General features: G+C 55.0%; 1 protein-coding gene across 10 annotated transcripts in view; it reads right to left on the bottom strand.

The window, feature by feature from the left end:
• EPN2 (epsin 2) overlaps positions 1-17,212 on the bottom strand; it is a 96,285-nt gene that overhangs the window by 70,411 nt on the left and 8,662 nt on the right. The window contains exons 1-2 of one of the 10 annotated variants that reach the window (XM_067716619.1): positions 2,627-3,884; positions 2,378-2,470 (exon numbers count right to left, since the gene is read on the bottom strand). The exons of 7 other annotated variants lie outside the window; for them this stretch is intronic. The gene's annotated coding sequence lies outside the window, so the exon portion shown is untranslated. Of the gene's footprint in view, positions 1-2,377; positions 2,471-2,626; positions 3,885-5,432; positions 7,362-17,212 lie in introns of those variants that run through there. 2 more of the 10 variants (XM_067716618.1, XM_067716620.1) reach the window with 2 other exon arrangements.

The raw sequence follows: 17,212 nt of genomic DNA, 5'->3' as shown, positions 1-17,212 counted from the left end.
GGAAGGTGAGCTCTTCACGTGCCACCCACGTGCTGCGCCCTCTCCCCCGTCATGTCGCTGGTCGCTGGAACGACCTGCCTCCACCTGCCGCCTCCCGGCACTGCCGCTACACCGGCTCTTTCTTGTCAGCTTAGACCTCGCCTCCTCGGGACCACGCGTCACTCTCTCAAGTCACCACCTTCCATGTGTGGCGGAGCCCCCCTCTCTGTTGGACAGCTTCCTGCTTATGCCCCGTTTATCTGCTCCCCCCGCAAGCGCCGGGCCCTGCCCCTCTTCACCGCTGTGTCCTTGGCGCCGAGGACGGAGCCCGACCCCGGGAGCGCTCTGACGTGCGCTGAGTGAATGAACACAGAGGGAAAGAAAGGAAAACAGCACCCCCGCCCCCCCTACGCAGACACCGGGGTTCAGTCTCCCACTCAGTCTCCCTCGGGATCTCTGTCACTTGGGGCAGAACAGCTGCTCTGCTCACCAAACACGCAAAACCAAACTACGTGGTTAAAAGTTCACGACGCCAGACCCGAGGACAGGGACAGACAAGTGTGCAGCGAGCACACCCCGAGGGGATGGAGGCCCCGAAGCCCCGCCAGCCTGGGCTCAGGAGCAGCAGCCTGGGCAGCGTGCGAGGCGAGGACGGACGTCTCCTGTCTGGCCACAGGGACCTACAGCCTGCCTTTTCAGCGGTGACCGGAAGCCAGGGGACGCAGTGAGGACGGCCGCTACTCAGCGCTGCGTGACAGGGGTCCAGACACCTGCTTGCTCCCGGCTGTGCCAAGCTGAGTGTGTCTCTGAGGGTGCTTCTCAGCAGCCCCCCGAGGACAGCCAGGAGACAGCGTCCACGGCGGGGGAACAAGCCTACAGAAGCAACAAGGGCCCAGGGAGAACGCGCTGGGCAGGAGGTGCCTGACCACACGCACAACCTTTAAACACGGGCACCGGCTCCAGCTCCTCTCCTGTGTGGCTGGCATTTCCAAGCAAGGTCTCAGATGTGCTAACTCTCTGATACTAGCAGTCATCGTAAGAGAACAGGCTTAGAATAGAAACCGAAAATAGAAGAGGCTCTCTAAACAGAAACTGGAGAATCCTGACTGAGCCCTGGCTGTATGCCAGGCGTACCTACTCCCTGAACCTTGTAAGAATTCTACAGGGAGTAATTATTCTTCTTACCCTCATTTCATGGGTGAGGAAGTGGAGGCACAGAGAGGTTAAGTAACTGGCCTAAGCTACAGGCCAGCAACTGGTAGGTAGGACCAGGATCTGATCCCAGACCTCTGGCTTCTGGTCCCACCCTCTTAATCTCTATTCTTATTCTGTTTAGCTTCAGACAAATCCAATGCTCAAAGTCATGAGAACAATGAATTTTTACTCACTGAATCCAGAGGTCTAGAAGGGCCCCTCCTGTCTAGGTGCTGAAAAGGCCAAAAGATGGCAGAGAAGCAACTGTTTTCCTACCCCCTGTTCAGCTGGCCACAGGACATCCTGTCCAGCTCACCAAACGAAGAGGGCAGGAGCAAAGATGCTGGAACTGGAAGGGGCCCAGCCCCCGCCTGCGTGCGGACGCTAGTTCTGAGCGGTGTGGTGCTGTCCTGGGATCGGACCCTGGTGTTCCCAGCTCCTTCCAGTGCAGCCTACAAAGAAGGGGGCCTTTAACGCTCTCCAAGAAAGCTTCACCCTGGGACATGTCAGGTCCCACAGACGGCAACACGACAAAATCCGGCAGGGTAGGAGCCTCAGGTACCAGAGACTCCAAAACGATTTAAAAATTAGCCCTTCTGGAGGACTTCCCTGGTGGCACAGTGGTTAGGAATCCACCTGCCAATGCAGGAGTCATGGGTTCGAGTCCTAGTGTGGGAAGATCCCACATGCCGCGGAGCAGCTAAGCCCATGCGCCACAACTACTGAGCCTGCGTGCCACAACTACTGAAGCCCGTGTGCCACAACTACTGAAGCCCGTGTGCCACAACTACTGAAGCCCACACGCCTAGAGCCTGTGCTCTGCAATGAGAAGCCTGCACACCTCAACAAAGAGTAGCCCCCGCTCAATGCAACTAGAGAAACCCCACGCGCAGCAACGAAGACCCAACACAGCCAAAAATAAATAAATTTATTAAAAAAAAATTAGCCCTTCAGAACTCACACCCTTAAGAAATGGTACCTCTTTGGCTACAACCGTGTCTTCTGCTAAATCAGCCACACGGGCTGTAACAACCCGAGAACGCGGATTATTCCTTTAAAACAGCCGCCATTTGAACCACCACCAGGAAAAACCGGGTCTCGGTGATGAAAGGTAAGCTTCCTCTTTTGGTTCAGAATAAAAGTGCAACTTCCCTCCTTCCCCTCTGCTGGAGACCTGCCCAGGGTGTTACTCTGCAACACTCACCGGGCTCTCAAATGTCACGGTCGGCCCAGAAAAGGCGCACCCGCCCGAAGCTCTTCCTGCCGCTCCTCTGTCCTCTTAAGTGTTTGTGACATGCTGTTGGGCATATACAAAAGCAGAAGCACCAACCACATGTGGGGCCCAGACGAGGCACTCCTGTCACCCAGGCCCCTTCCCGCTCCCCCACCCCAGCAAACAGCTCGGGTTCTGAGTTCCTCCGTCCCTTGCTTTTAAAAAAGAAAATGATCTTACCACACATGTACCACTGCCACAACCTGCTCCGGCGTCGACACTACGTGTCTGAGACTCGTCCACACGTGTGGCTGCGGGTCTGGGGCGGCTCATCCGCGTCCCTGCTGTATGGTAGCTGCCTGTGCTCACGTGTAACAGTCTCCCCACTCACGCTCCTGTCCGTGGACACCTAGACCGAGCTCACCTTTTCGCCATCGTGAACAGTGCTGGTGTGCGCATGTGTCCCCTGGGACTCGTGCACCCAGTGTTCTAGACCACGTTCCTGGGATCAGAACTACTCCACAGGGTGTACGAGTGTCCTCTGAACTGTGTTTTGAAAATGCTTTTGCTCTTGTAACATCATTTCATCATCACAGCACAAAGAGAGATGAACAGTTTAGCTGATACTAGATTCAACAAGCACTTTTCACACACTCGGTGCTTAAAGAATGGTGCTCACAGGGAAACACACACACGACACGGCTCCTCGTCTGGGTTGGGACACCCACGCAACCAAGGCAGAGGCGCGGGAGGATGGGGGGACCGCAGGGCACGAGGGAGGCGGTGATGAGGCGTGGGGACGTCTGCGGGCCTCGCTCGGCGCGCTAAGGGATCCGGACCTGCCGACCTCGGTCACTCACCTTCCAGATTTCTGCCAAACCCTCCAAGTAACAGTAATAATGGTTAACACTCACAGGGCATCTCCAGTGTGCCAGGTGCTTGCTTAGGAATTCTCTCCAAGCTGCACCATTGTTTGCTTAATAGTTTTCTTCAAATCAATTTCCTTTTTTTTGGTCATGCCTTACAGCTTGTGGGATCTTAGCTCCCGGACCAGGGATCGAACCCAGGCCCTCGGCAGTGAAAGTGCTGGGTCCTAACCACTGGACTGCCAGGGAAGTCCCTAAATCAATTTACTTTTAAACTCAAATACCTGCATTAAGTAATAACGTACATGAAATCAGGTATCACTGTTACGGCATTTGGGGGAGGGGTTGTTTTTCTACTGTTTTGTTTTTATATTTCTATTTGTTTTTATAGATATAAAATTCACCATTTTAAAGTGTACAATTCACACTCAATTTAGCACCCTCACAGTGTTGGATAACCGCGGCCGTGGTGGGCGTTCTCATCCCTCCAAGGAGACCCTGCATGTCGGCAGTCACCACCCACTCCTCCTTCCACCCAGCCCCCGGCAGGCGACCAGCAGCCTGCTTTCTGTCTCTGTGGACTCACCTATTCTGGACACTTCACATACATGAAATCACACAGTATGTGGCCCTTTCACTTAGCGTATATATATATATATGTATTTTTTTTTTTCCCCGATATGCGGGCCTCTCACTGTTGTGGCCTCTCCCGTTGCGGAGCACAGGCTCCGGACGCGCAGGCTCAGCGGCCATGGCTCACGGGCCCAGCCGCTCCGCAGCATGTGGGATCTTCCCGGACCGGGGCATGAGCCCGTGTGCCCTGCATCGGCAGGCGGACTCCCAACCACTGCGCCACCAGGGAAGCCCCGTCACTTCGCATATTTTCAAGGTTCATTTACACTGCACTATCCATCAGTACTTCATCCTTTTTTATGGAAGAGTAATTTTCCATCGTATGGATAGACCACATTTTATTTACCCACTTGTCAGCTGGAGGACACCTGGGTTGTTTCCATTTCTTGGCCGTTATGCATAACGCTGCTGTGAACTTTGCGTACAAGTTTTTGTGTGGACGCGTGTGTTCAGTTCTCCCGGGCAGATACCAAGGAGCAGGGCTGCTGGGTCACGTGGTAGCTCTCTGTTTAACTTTCTGAGGAACCGCCAAAGGCACCATGGCATTTTATAGATTAAAAAACTATTAAGATGAGTAATGTTCAACTGCTACCACTTAAAATTATTTTAAGATACACTGCTGCAGTCAAAGCTACTGGAGTGGGTTTGCGTGTCCGGGGGCAGAGAGGTGGCGCCGCGGAGGCGGGGCTTCTGCAGTACTGATGGAGCCGCAGCAGGCGGTCGGCGGGGCGGGGGCAGCAGCACAGGACGCCCACAGCAGAGGCCGGCGGGAACGGCAGGGACACAGAGGCACCTTTAACAGGATGTCAAGGTGCAGAGGGTGAGCCGGTTTCAGGAGAAGGTAAGAGGCAGAGCAAGCAGTTTCATTTCAGAGGAACGTAGCTGGAGGTGCTGGCAGGACAGGCACGGAGGATGGAGACGGCCAAGGAGCAGCTAGTGCTGAGGGCTGGGCGGGGCGCTGAAGGAGCCCAGGAGAGCAGGGATGAGGGCGCAAGTCAGAGGAGGTGAGTGGCCATCAGTGAAGTCCAAGAAGGGCCAGGAGCGGGGCAGAGACACAGGAGAACCATCCAGTGCAGGGGAGGCGAGAGCTGAGGGTCTCAGGGAGCGGTGCTAACTGACAGGGACGCAGGGAGTCCAGAGGATGTGGCAAGAAGCCAGCCTCAGGCTGGGAGAGCTGCACGCGTCCTAGTTACGCCGACCAACAGCTCAGACACCCTTGTGTGGGAGCGCACGGCCCGCCCAGGCCTGCTGCGTGGAGGCCCAGGCCCCCGTGGCAGGACACTGAGCCCGGCACCACCACCTCCCCTTCCCTGAGCGCCCCCCGCCCGCGTGCGGCCGGCTTCCGGCCCTCCCCCGCCTCTCCCTCCTTCCTCCCCCAGACCTCTGGACTGCGGGCTCTCGGGGGACAGAGGCCCCGACTGTCTGCACACTTGGCTGCCTCACAGGGCCTGGCGCGGAGCCGGGCACACATCTGCTGCGGGAAGGAACGACTCGACCCCACCTGCTCACACGCCGCCCCCGATCTCGGCAGCTCTCCCCACCCTCACCTGATGCCCAAGTCCAGGACCCACAGACGTCTTGCGGAGCAGGACACATGTCCTACGATACTGCTGCGGTTTAAAAACAACAGCTGGTCGGAGCGGAAAGATGGGTGGCCCCAGCGTCACGGGTGGTCACCTCCTCCGGGAAGCGCAGTGGAGGCCTTCGAGGCCCCACAGATGACGACCTGAAAAAGCTGCGTGGACAGAGGTGGAACCCTCCGCCCCTCCTACGGGTCTGCAGCGCGCCCCTGCCGGACCCTCCTTGGCCCCGCGGTCCCCCGTCACACCCACCAGGAGAGGCCAAGGTCAGGCAAGGCGGCACCGAGTCCGTTTCACACTAAGTGAACAAGCAGAAACAAACCGCGGTTTCCATACCGTATGATTTTTTCAAATTCTTAAAAGATGAGAAGTACACTGCTAAATGTCAAAACACAAAAGCCAAAAAGAAACTAAAGTTATTATTTTCCTTTCGGTTTTATCTCCATTAGCCAAATGCTTTTGGTTCAAACAATGTTTACATTGCCTTTGTGCTACTTTGTTTAGAAAAATAATAATAAAGGAGTGCGCTTCCAGCACTGACGACGGCGCATACGCAGGTCTGTCCAGAAAACACTGCATTTTAGGGGAGAGCTGTCTACTTGCCCCAGAATACTCACTGGCCACCAGCCTCCTCCTCCCTCAGTCAGCCTGGGGTCACTAGGGGGAGGACAGGGCGGTCCTTCGGCACATCCGTGCTTCCCAGCGAGGATGGACCAAGACCCGGGGAGGCCGGGCCCATGCACTCAGTGACCACAGGCTCCACTGCTGCTGGCCAAACTCACCAAGGTGACAGCTGCCTTTCCTAACAGCCCACTGTGTGCCACATCCCGCAAAGGAGGCATTTTACAGGCGAGAAGAGAGGGTGGGTGAGCTCTGCGCTGCCCCTGCTGAGCCCCAGCGCCTGTCGGGAAAGCGCAGGGAGCCCGGTCCTCAGCCCGGGAGCCTAACGTTCCTTCCATGAGGCTGCCCTTGTCCTCTCCAAGACCACCACACACTTCTAAGCTGCTCCTTGCAAGACTCAAGGTCTCTCCACCAACCAGCTTTCAAGGAGGACCCATCAGTGGCAGGTAACTTTCACCCTGGAGCTCCACCTTGCTAGTGACCCCTCCAGACAGGATCCTTCCCCTGGGCCCCCGGATGCCCGCTCCGCCTCTCTGCAGTCATTAGTTCTGTGCACCAAACATTTCTAGTCCACGGCTTCCAGGGCCTGGGACAGAACTGCATTCCCCACCCCCCTTCTGGGTCAGCCACGGCCCTGGCCAGTAAAATGTGGCAGAAGTGACGTGTCGCTTTGTGTCCAGCACTTTAGAGGCCAGTGTGCAGTTCTCCACGTTCCTTCCCCAGTGTGGGGGTGGTGCAGGCCTGTGTCTCTACCCAAGAGAAAGGACACGGTGCCCACGGAGCTCACAGCAGCATCGCTCGTAACAGCCAGAAAGTGGAAAAAGCTTCCCTTCAACAGATGAATGGGTAACTAGAATAATAAAACGTGGTATATCCATACAGCAGAACAGCATTCAGCCTGAACACGTAAGGAGGTGCAGGCACCTGCTTCCACACAGTGAACTGTGAAAACACGCCGAGGGAAGCACACACACAAGGCCACACACTGCTCCATTTCTACGAGTCGTCCAGAACAGGCAAGTCCAGAGACAGAAAGCAGACCGACAGCGGCCAGAGGCTGGGGGACGAGGGGGAAGGGGGTGACTGCTTAACGGGTACAGGGTTTCTTTCAGGGGTGATGAAATATTCTAAAGTAAGATTACACGGATGGCTGCACAACGCTAAATACACTAAAAGCTTTTGCACTATATATTTCAAATGAGTGAACCTTATTGTGTGGTACTAAATCACCTATCCATAAGGCTGTGAATAACAACCAAAAAAAAAAACAATGGCCTTCCATCAGCCTGCTCCACGAATGATGACAGTGACCACACACCCTGGACACGCAGCCTCTGCACAGATGCAAACACATCCACACCACTGTATGCTCATGCTGAAAACCTGTCTGTGGCCAATTAACTTAAAGTCCTGGAAGGAAGCCAAGGTCACGGTTCTGTCCCCATAGGACCAGACTCCATCCCAAAGCCACAGTCTGAATCTTTAAGAGGAGATGGGGGGAGGGGTACTTAAAAGAATCTGGCTAGATTAGAATAATTCCTAGCCTGAAAAAATATTTACATGGACTTCCCTGGTGGTCCAGTGGTAAAGAACCCGCGCGCCACAACTACAGAGCCCACGTGCCCTGGAGCCTGTGTGCCACAACCAGAGAAGAGAAAAACCTGCACGCCACAGCTAGAGAGACGCCCAAGTGCCCCAACAAAGAGGCCGCGCGCCGCAATGAAAGACCCTGCATGCCGCAACTAAGACCCAACGCAGCCAAAAATAAATAATAAAATTAAAAAAAATATTTACAGCTCATTACACAACGAACCAACCTTCCAAAAATATAAAGAACTCACAGAAATTGAGAAGTAAGCAACCAATAACTCAAGAGAAAAATGGGACAAGAACTGTCCACAAAAAAATGTAAGTGGTCCCTAAGCATATGAAATGATCAGCTCACGTTTCAGAAAAATGCAAATTAAAGCTACCTCGAGGGCTTCCCTGGCGGCGCAGTGGTTAAGAATCCACCTGCCAATGCAGGGGACACAGGTTCGAGCCCTGGTCCGGGAAGATCCCACATGCTGCAGAGCAACTAAGCTCATGTCCTACAACTACTAAGCCTGTGCTCTAGAGCCCGCAAGCCACAACTACTGAGTCCACAGGCCACAACTACTGAAACCGGAGTGCCTAGAGCCTGTGCTCTGCAACAAGAGAAACCACCGCAATGAGAAGCCCACGCACCACAACGAAGAGTAGCCCCCGCTCACCGCAACTAGAGAAAGCCTGCGCACAGCAACAAAGACCCAATGCAGCCAAAAATAAATACATCAAAATAAATAAATCAAAGAAAAGAAAAGAAAAGTACATTGAGATACTCTTTACATCCGTCAGGTTGGCAAAAATCCAAATGTTTGACTCTACCTTCTGCTGCTGAGGCCGAGGGGGAAACGGGCCGGTGGGAGGGCAGGGTGTGATAACCCCTGTGGACGGCTTTGGCAAAATCTATCAAAATGACAACTGTGTATTACCCTTGGACCCAGCACTGTCCCTGGGGAATGCTACCTGCAGATCCACCTGCTTACGTGGGGAAGGACACGTAGGTAAGATCGATCCTCTCAGGAATGTTATGTAACAGCACGTGAGGAACAGCTGGAAGCTGCCGTACAGGGGATGGGATTTAAAACAGTACAGGAGGGCTTCCCTGGTGGCGCAGTGGTTGAGAGTCCGCCTGCCGATGCAGGGGACACGGGTTCGTGCCCCGGTCCGGGAAGATCCCACATGCCGCGGAGCGGCTGGGCCCGTGAGCCATGGCCGCTGAGCCTGCGCGTCCGGAGCCTGTGCTCCGCAACGGGAGAGGCCACAGCAGTGAGAGGCCCACGTAACGCAAAAAAAAACCCAAAAAAACAGTACAGGAGGAGAGCATCACAGCACTACGCTCACAGAGAGGACATGGCTCTCCAAGAAGCGACACGGAAAGTCTCTAGGCTACGCTGCAAGCAAAAAAGCAAGGGGTAGAATGTGTACAGGGTGCTATCTTTGATTTAACACAAAGGGAGAAATAAGAATATAAATTTGCTTTTGCTTTATTTGCATAAAGAACACTGGAAGGCTATTCAGATACTAAAAGGGGTTGCTATTAGGGAGAAGGGGGTGGGGCGGGGGAGGTCAGAGGTAAAGGGTAGGATTGCTCAGAATGTACTTTAACACCTTCTCAGTTCAGAACTATGTGGATGTATCGCCTATTCAAAAGCTCATATATTTAAGAAAAATAAGCCCCATCCTCATTTGGCCAACAGGTCCCTTGGCCAGTGCTGGGACAGCACCAGCGCAGGCATCCGCCAGGGCTGCATCCTCCCCCGTGAGCTGTCAGCGCTCCACCGCCGGCCGGGGCAGCTGGAGGCCGCACGGGCTCGCGTCTCCCCCTTCGCACCCTCAGCATCCACAAGCCCACCTGACCCGCTCCCCCCGCCCCGTCTGGCTGGTTGGAGTGGCCCTTCTCCCCACCCTCCCCAGCGTGGCCCAGTCTGGCCTCACCCACCACCAGGTGCGGCACCTGTGTCCTCCGCGCCGCCAGATGCAGCCCCTGGCTGCAGAGTGCCCGCGTGGACACAGGTGGATGGCGCCCCGGGCAGGAGCCTCCGGGCCAGGCAGGGGCGGCGTGCGGGCGGAGCCCGCTCCCAGCAGGACAGCTGTGACCACAGCCCGCAAGCACAGAGAGGGGCACTCAGGGTCGGCCCTGGAGGCCAGCGACAGAACTGCACCCTCCCATGGGGCCCTCCCTCGGCCTCGGTGAAACTGAGAGAGACACAGAGCTGCGGGGAGAAGGAGGGCCCTCAGAGGATGACAGCACTGGTCTGGGAACTTCCCTCTGAAGCGACCTGATGCTCAGAAGACGCCAGATCAAGGGGTGCCGTGCTCCTTCCACATCACCTCCGGCGAGGAGAGACACCTCAGGGTGCCCAACGCCAGATTACATTCTATGAGCCTCGCGGGGCAGTTTCTTCTTTTAAATCTCATTTCTGAGAGCTTGATTCAGAAGCAGTGTGCTAAAGAAGTGGGGTTTTTTTAAAAGAAGACAGTATTTGCTTCCCTCTTCCTAGTTTGAAACCAATTTTCTTTTTCTTCCCTTGCAGAGGCCTTTAAATTTCTACTGCAAGGATTTCTTCACCATCCACCGGCTGGCAGAGCAACGCAGCACTCAAATCGACGCACACCTCCCTGTGACAAGCGCACCAGGCCTCCCCCCGCCCGGCGCTGCGCTGGGCCTCACGCGGCAGGCCCGCCGCCCTCCCGGGACGGGCGGCCTCGGGGGCAGGCTGACATCTCCTTCCTGTGGTGACTCTGTGACCAGCCAGGCGGGCAGGGAAGCGGGGACCTCTCCCCAGCGCGGCAGAGCTGCTCACAGGGCCTCTGGCTGGGCCCCAGCTGCGTCCATGCCAAGGGCCCCAGAGGGGGCTCACTCAGCACTGACTTGTCCTGGGTCACCCTGAAGTGACCCGTGGACACACAGCCTGGGCTGGAGCAGGGGGAGCCCATGAGCCTCGGGCAAACACATTCCTGAGGAACTGGCCTGTTTTCTCCCCTGGAGACTCCCCAGAGGAGATGCACGAGCAGGTTCATTCAGAAACACCAGAACCACGGCGGCCCGGAAGTTGCTCTCAAAGACACAGCACCCTGGCACTCCGGGCCTGGGAGGCCCTGGAGGTCACACAGTCTCACTCCCTGGTCTACATCATAAAGGGGAACCTGGGCCCAGAGAGCAGCAGGTGACTGCCCAGGGGGCCGCCGGCCTACACGCCCCATCCCTCCCTCCCTCCCCCCCCCATCAGGGTGCCCTCTTCCCCCCAACGTCCGACTGCTGAATAAGCCCCTCGTTCCCCACAGCCTCTCCTCCCGCCCTCCAGACCCCACCACCCACAGCAAGGGAGGAGGGGACAAACCACAGGGGGCAGCTGGCCTCTTCCCAGCATGGCCATTCGAGGGTAAGCTCTGTGCCACCCCGTGACAGTCACACAGGCCACAGAGACCCCTGGGCACTAAACAAACAGCGACTCAGAGAAAATAAACCAAAATATTAATAGCGATCACAGTGACAAGGCTAGTTCTAGTTTGGTCCTTCCTACTCATACGAACTTTCCAAATTTTCTTCCATGACCATTAAAACAGGCGTCCTAAACATTCCCCCTGAGACTTGGTACAGAAGAGACACCCCACTTGGAAATCCTATATTGTACCATCTATTTCGGTAGAGCTCACTTTAGTCTTTGGAAACTACTGATAATCAGATGGTAAAGAGGAAAAAAAGTTACCAAGATTTTTGTTCAAAGTTAAAAGAACTAAATGAAAAACACCTGGGATTTTTTTGGAGGGGGGGAAGAAATAATAAAAGGTTTGGTTTGGTTTGTTTAAAGAAACATTTGTTTCTCTTCCTTCAAATGTTAAAACCTACTAACATCTTGCAGTTAGGTTAGATAGTGATTTCTTGTACTACTTACTTTATTCTTTTCTTCTGCCAATAAAGTATATTTTTTAAATCAAGAACGAATGTATTTTCTTTCATAATTTCTTGTTTCTCTTTAAAGCAGGAACAGTGCCCCTCTAACGCACAGATGGGATCAGATTAGTTGCGAAGACCATGTTCTAAATGCTCTCCTTATACACCGGGTCTTTTCTAGAACTACATTCTATAGCAAATGGTATTAAGCATGACTGGGTCCCATGCACGGGCTTGTGTCCTGAATGGCCCGTAGACGTTGTCACAAAGCCGTGCTCCCACCAGGCAGGTCCAAGGCCCTCAAAGCAAGATCTCCAGTCGCTCATCCCCAGCCTGTCCAGGAGTTGAGGCTTCTGCAGCGCTGGCCAAGGAGAGCTTCCCCCTGGTTCCACGGGCAAGAGAACGACATAATCCACTTGACTCGGCTTCTCTGAGCTCAGACCACCACCTCCGGGTCGGCTCTCCTCCCCGACTCCATCCTTTTTGTCTATTTATCCTGCCTTGTTGCTAAAAAGATGTGAAACGGACAACAGCGGTGGCCCCCAAGCCCAGCCACATGCTTGAATCTCTGGGGAGCTTTGGAAACACACTTATGCTCAGGCCCCATCCAGCACAGTTAAAACAGAAGGCGGTGCGGATCCAGCATTTGAGAATTACTGGCTGAGAGAAAGCCAGGGAACATAGTGAAAGTGAGTAAATGAAGAAACCCAGGCAATAGGGAAATAGAAAGGGAGGAAAAGAAAGCTGGGCCGGAAGGCAAGGTCAGAACCCAAAGTGCAGAGACCACACCAGAGCTGGGACAGATGACTGGCTCTGCACTGAGTTTCCTGGTGGACAGAGCAAAAGTGATTCACACTGCCCACAAGACAGAAAGAAACAGATTCACAGGAGAAGCTTCTCCTTGTCCTGGGACCTGAGATGAACACCTCCCTCACGTCCTCCAAAAGCAGACACACAGCATGAAGGAGATGAAGGCGTGCTCCCAACACCAGGACTGGAACCACCTATGAAGCGGCCAAGGGTCCCTCTGCCCCCAACACAGCAGCCCTTGACCCACACTCAGCAGCTGGGCTGCCCACTGACTGCTCGCCGGAAATAACCTCCTACCAGGAATCAGCGCCCACATATACACCATGCTACCGAATCACTGCATTGTGCAGCCGACCGCCAGGTACGTAACCAGCCATCCTGAGCTCAGCACGTGGTCACGAAGACGCAAGGGCACCGACTCTGACCATCTCACTGAGGAACATGAGGAAAGGTGCCGACCCCCGTGCCAGTGGCTCTCGTGAGAACACCCAGTCTGTCCCCGTCACTCGGGGGCAAGTCCCACGCCTGCCCAGCACTCCCCTCACCGCCGTGCTCAGAGAGGCCACCATCCACCCCCAGACCCGCGGCTGTGGCCACTCAGGTCGGGAGGGGCAGGACCTGTCCTCGGACGGCAGCCTTCTGAGCGGGCCTCGAGGCCACCGGAAGCAGAAGACGGCCACGTGGGCCTGGGCGCCCCGAGCACGACGCTGTGTGCGGTGCGCTTCCCCGATCCGTGTGTCACGCTCAGCAGTGAGCTCCTTTAAACGTGTGTGTTAAAATCAATGGAGTCAAGAGTAAGTCACCCTCCTGCCCACTCATAGATGCCATTTTCTTTTTGATCCACACACCACATCACCACATTTCAAATTAAGTACTGACAAGCTAACTATTCACAACTGCCAAAGGTGGAAACAAACCAAGTGTCCATCGACAGATGAACAGATAAACAAATCGTGGTCTATCCACACGATGGAATATCATCCAGCCATAAAAAGGCAGGAAGCGGGCTTCCCTGGTGGCGCAGTGGTTGAGAGTCCGCCTGCCAATGCAGGGGACGTGGGTTCATGCCCTGGTCCGGGAAGATCCCACATGCCGCGGAGCGACTGGGCCCGTGAGCCATGGCCGCTAAGCCTGCGCGTCCGGAGCCTGTGCTCCACAACAGGAGAGGCCACAACAGTGAGAGGCCCGCGTACCGCAAAAAAAAAAAAAAAAAAGGCATGAAGCCACTGACACTTGACCACAGGGGTGACCCTGGAAGACACGATGCTGAGTGAAAAGAAGCCAGACGCAGAGGGCCACATGCTGCGTGGTTCCAAATATGTGAACTGTCCAGCACAGGCAAGTCCACGGGTGCCGGGTCGGGGAGGGGAGGGAGAGGGAATGACTGCTGATGGGCACAGGTTTCCTTGGGGTGACGGAAAACTCAGGAACTAGATGGTGGTGATGACTGCACAACACGGGGAATGTGCTTAATGCCACTGAGTTTTTACACTTTAAAATGGTTACCATAGTAAATTTTATGTTATATGTATTTTACAAAAAAAAAACTAAAAGAGCAAAATTCTCATTGTTTTGCCTTAATAGAAGTGCTAATAAAATTCAACCCACATCGGGCTTCCCTGGTGGCGCAGTGGTTGAGAATCTGCCTGCTAATGCAGAGGACACGGGTTTGAGCCCTGGTCTGGGAGGATCCCACATGCCGCGGAGCAACTGGGCCCGTAAGCCACAACTACTGAGCCTGCGCGTCTGAAGCCTGTGCTCCGCAACAAGGGAGGCCGCGATAGTGAGAGGCCCGCGCACAGCGATGAAGAGTGGCCCCCGCTCGACACAACTAGAGAAAGCCCTCGCACAGAAACCAAGACCCAACACAGCAAAAATAAATTAATTAATTAATAAACTCCTACCCCCAACATCTAAACAAAAGGAAAAGGGAAACCTCAAAAAAAAAAAAAATTCAACCCACATCCAGATTTTGTATAAATATGATCGTTACTCTACAACCGAAAAAAACAGCTTCAAACTCACAGGGTATGAACATCAGACTTAGGACTGCTGGTGGTCAGTCCTCACATAAAAACAAGTTTCCAAAGAGTCCACATCTGTGAGCAATACACATTGAGGCACTTATCAATGAAGTCAAGTCTGGGATTTGCTTTGAAATAATCTGGGGGCGGCGGAGAGGGGGAAGAGCCTACTTACAACCGTCAAAGCTGAGTGATGGGGGTTCACTGAACTATTCTATTTTTGTAAGTTGGAAATCCTCCATAACAGTAAGTCTTGCTTTGTTTTCAAGCAAATTTCCAAAGATCTCTGACCTGCTGGATCATTTTCTGTGCAGACAAAAGAACTAGATGCCCCTAAGCTGTCAAACCCCAGAGGCTCAACCCGGCACCCTCCACCTGGGCCCCACAGCACGGGGTCACCTGGGGGCAGCCCTGGCCACAAGAGGCCACACAAAGGGCTCCCCGAAAACAACCAGAGCCCCAGGTCAGACCACCGGGCAGCAGCACACAGAGGCGTCCGTTCTGGTCCTTCACACTGCCACCCAACATGCCATCTGGGCCCCGAAATGCCTGCCCCAATTCAGCTGTCAGCTGGGGTCCAGGCAACGCTTGCAAACACGGGGAGCTTCCACTGAAATGCCTTTGCCAGAGCCCCAGCACCTCGCAGCACTGCGGACGGAGCTCGCCTCCAGGCCAGGGCCCGAGTAGCAGGATGCTGCCAGACCTCCCTCCCGAGACGCAGGAGGAGGTCGATACTTGTCTCTCTTTCTCCCTCTTCTAGAACTAGGTCTGCAGGGAGGCAAGGCAGGTATCTCCCTCCACCTCATCCCGCATCATATTCCCAGTGTCTAGGAAAGCACGTGGCACATGGCAGATGTTCAACTAAATGCTGCTGTGTCGTCCTGACTCGATGGATACGGCTCTGAAGGTGCACTGGAAAGACCTGCTTTTCACAAATGCCGATGCAAGAGATAGGATGGAAGGCACCAGGATGTACCAGCGTTGGGCGCCAGAAAAGCAGGGGACAGGAGACGAGGAGTTATGGTACAAACAATACCACCTAAAATAGCACCAGAGATGCTCTGGAATGTAGAGCCTGGGGGTGGGGGGGGGGGTGGAGAGGACGGAAGGGGGTGTGCCGGGCAGAGGAGGGTGCGGGACAGGGTATGGAGGTGGGGGAGGGGAGTCTCGCAGGGACAAGGAAGAGGACACGGCAGAGGGAGGTAGGAAGCTCCACCACCCTGAGCACGGGCCTGCCATGACGGGACTGTGTGTGAGGCCTTGGGTCCCCAGAGCAGGGCCCAGGCAATGAAGGGAGACGAGTGGGCACGACGGGAGGGGTGGGGGCTGCAAAGAGCTGGCGCTCGCAACCCCATCCAGAGATGGCGCCGACCCTGGCACTGACCCAGTGTTGCCAGGCAACAGTGCAGGCCCTCGGCTGCCAAGTGTTCTGATTTGTCAGTGAAGCCGCAAGTCTGGACTGCTATGTAAGATCTCCTGATTTTCACGTTAGCATCGGGGTAGACAGAATAATGGCCTCCCAAGATGCCCAATCTTGATCCCAGTTACATGGCAAACAGGAGTTACAGGAGCAGATGCGATTAAGGTTTCTAATCAGCTGACCTTAAAACAGGGGGAGGATCCTGGATGATTCAGGGGCACAGTGTAACCACAAGGGACCTTAGTACAAGTGGGAGGCAGAAGAGCCCGTGTCAGAGGGACGTGGTGCGAGAGGGACAGGACTGGCTGCCGCTGGCTTTGCAGAGAGAAGGGACCACGAGGCACAGACGGCCTCGGGAGCTGGAAAAGGCGGGGGAACAGGGCTCCCCTAGAGCCTCCAAAAGCAGCTAGCCCTGCCTACACCGTGACTTTAGCTCCCTAAGAGCCGTGTGGACTTCTGACGCATACAACCGTGTTGCCTTAAGCCACTGCGTGTGTGGTAGTTTGTTACAGCAGCCATAGGAAACCAATACAGCAACCACGTTAATTTTTAGCAAGAGGCACAGTACGACCCAGACGGAAAGCATCGGTGGGCTGCATGGAGCCCAGGGCACACGGGGAGGGCTGAGGGCCGGGCTGTCCCTGGGAACCCAGCACCAAGCCTGACACACAGCAGCCTCTCACGTGCACCCCAAGGTACGGCCGGGGTCCCTCACCTTGACAATCTGGTCACAAAGGTGTCCAGGGGTTTCTGGAAAACAGAGCTGCTTGGCTGTCAGGAGGCCTTTGCCCAGGGGACCTGCTCACCACGCGTGAGGGCGCTGCCTCGGCCGTCCCCCCGCCCCCCGCCCTGGGACCTGAGGAACCAGCCTCCAGTACAGGTGGGGTGGCTGAGAACCCTCTCCAACCCCACCTGCTGCGGCAAAAGAAAGGAGTGTGGACGTTTCGGGTACCCGGCCAGTGCCGGCACCACAGCAATGACATCACCTTCGCTTGTCTCAAACCACAGAGGACCTCCTCTCATAGGAGCCTTTTCAGCTCCCCAGGCGCGGACAGAGCAGGGCTGCTCTGAGCACCCACGGCCCGGCCGCTCACTGCCAAGACTGTGTGAGAAGCACGGCGGGCTCCCAGCCCACTCCCACTGCCGGGGGCCCCCTGTCCCCCAGAACGCCCGCTCTTCTTTCAGGACTCTACTTATGTACCATTTCCTCTCTGACACCCAGGTGCATTCTCAGTGTCTGCACCACTTTCTAAGCGTCTCTCTCGGGGCTGACACTACTTGTCCCAAGTCAGGAGCCACTCTCTGCGGACCATCAGCTACGTGAAGGCAGGAACTTACTTTGTTTTTAATTGAAGTATAGTTGATTTACAATATCATGTTAGTTTCAGGTGGA

The sequence above is a fragment of the Pseudorca crassidens genome, chromosome 19, assembly GCF_039906515.1.
Source record: "Pseudorca crassidens isolate mPseCra1 chromosome 19, mPseCra1.hap1, whole genome shotgun sequence".
Taxonomy (NCBI): Eukaryota; Metazoa; Chordata; class Mammalia; order Artiodactyla; family Delphinidae; genus Pseudorca; species Pseudorca crassidens.
This window is presented reverse-complemented; position numbering and strand designations above follow the sequence as displayed.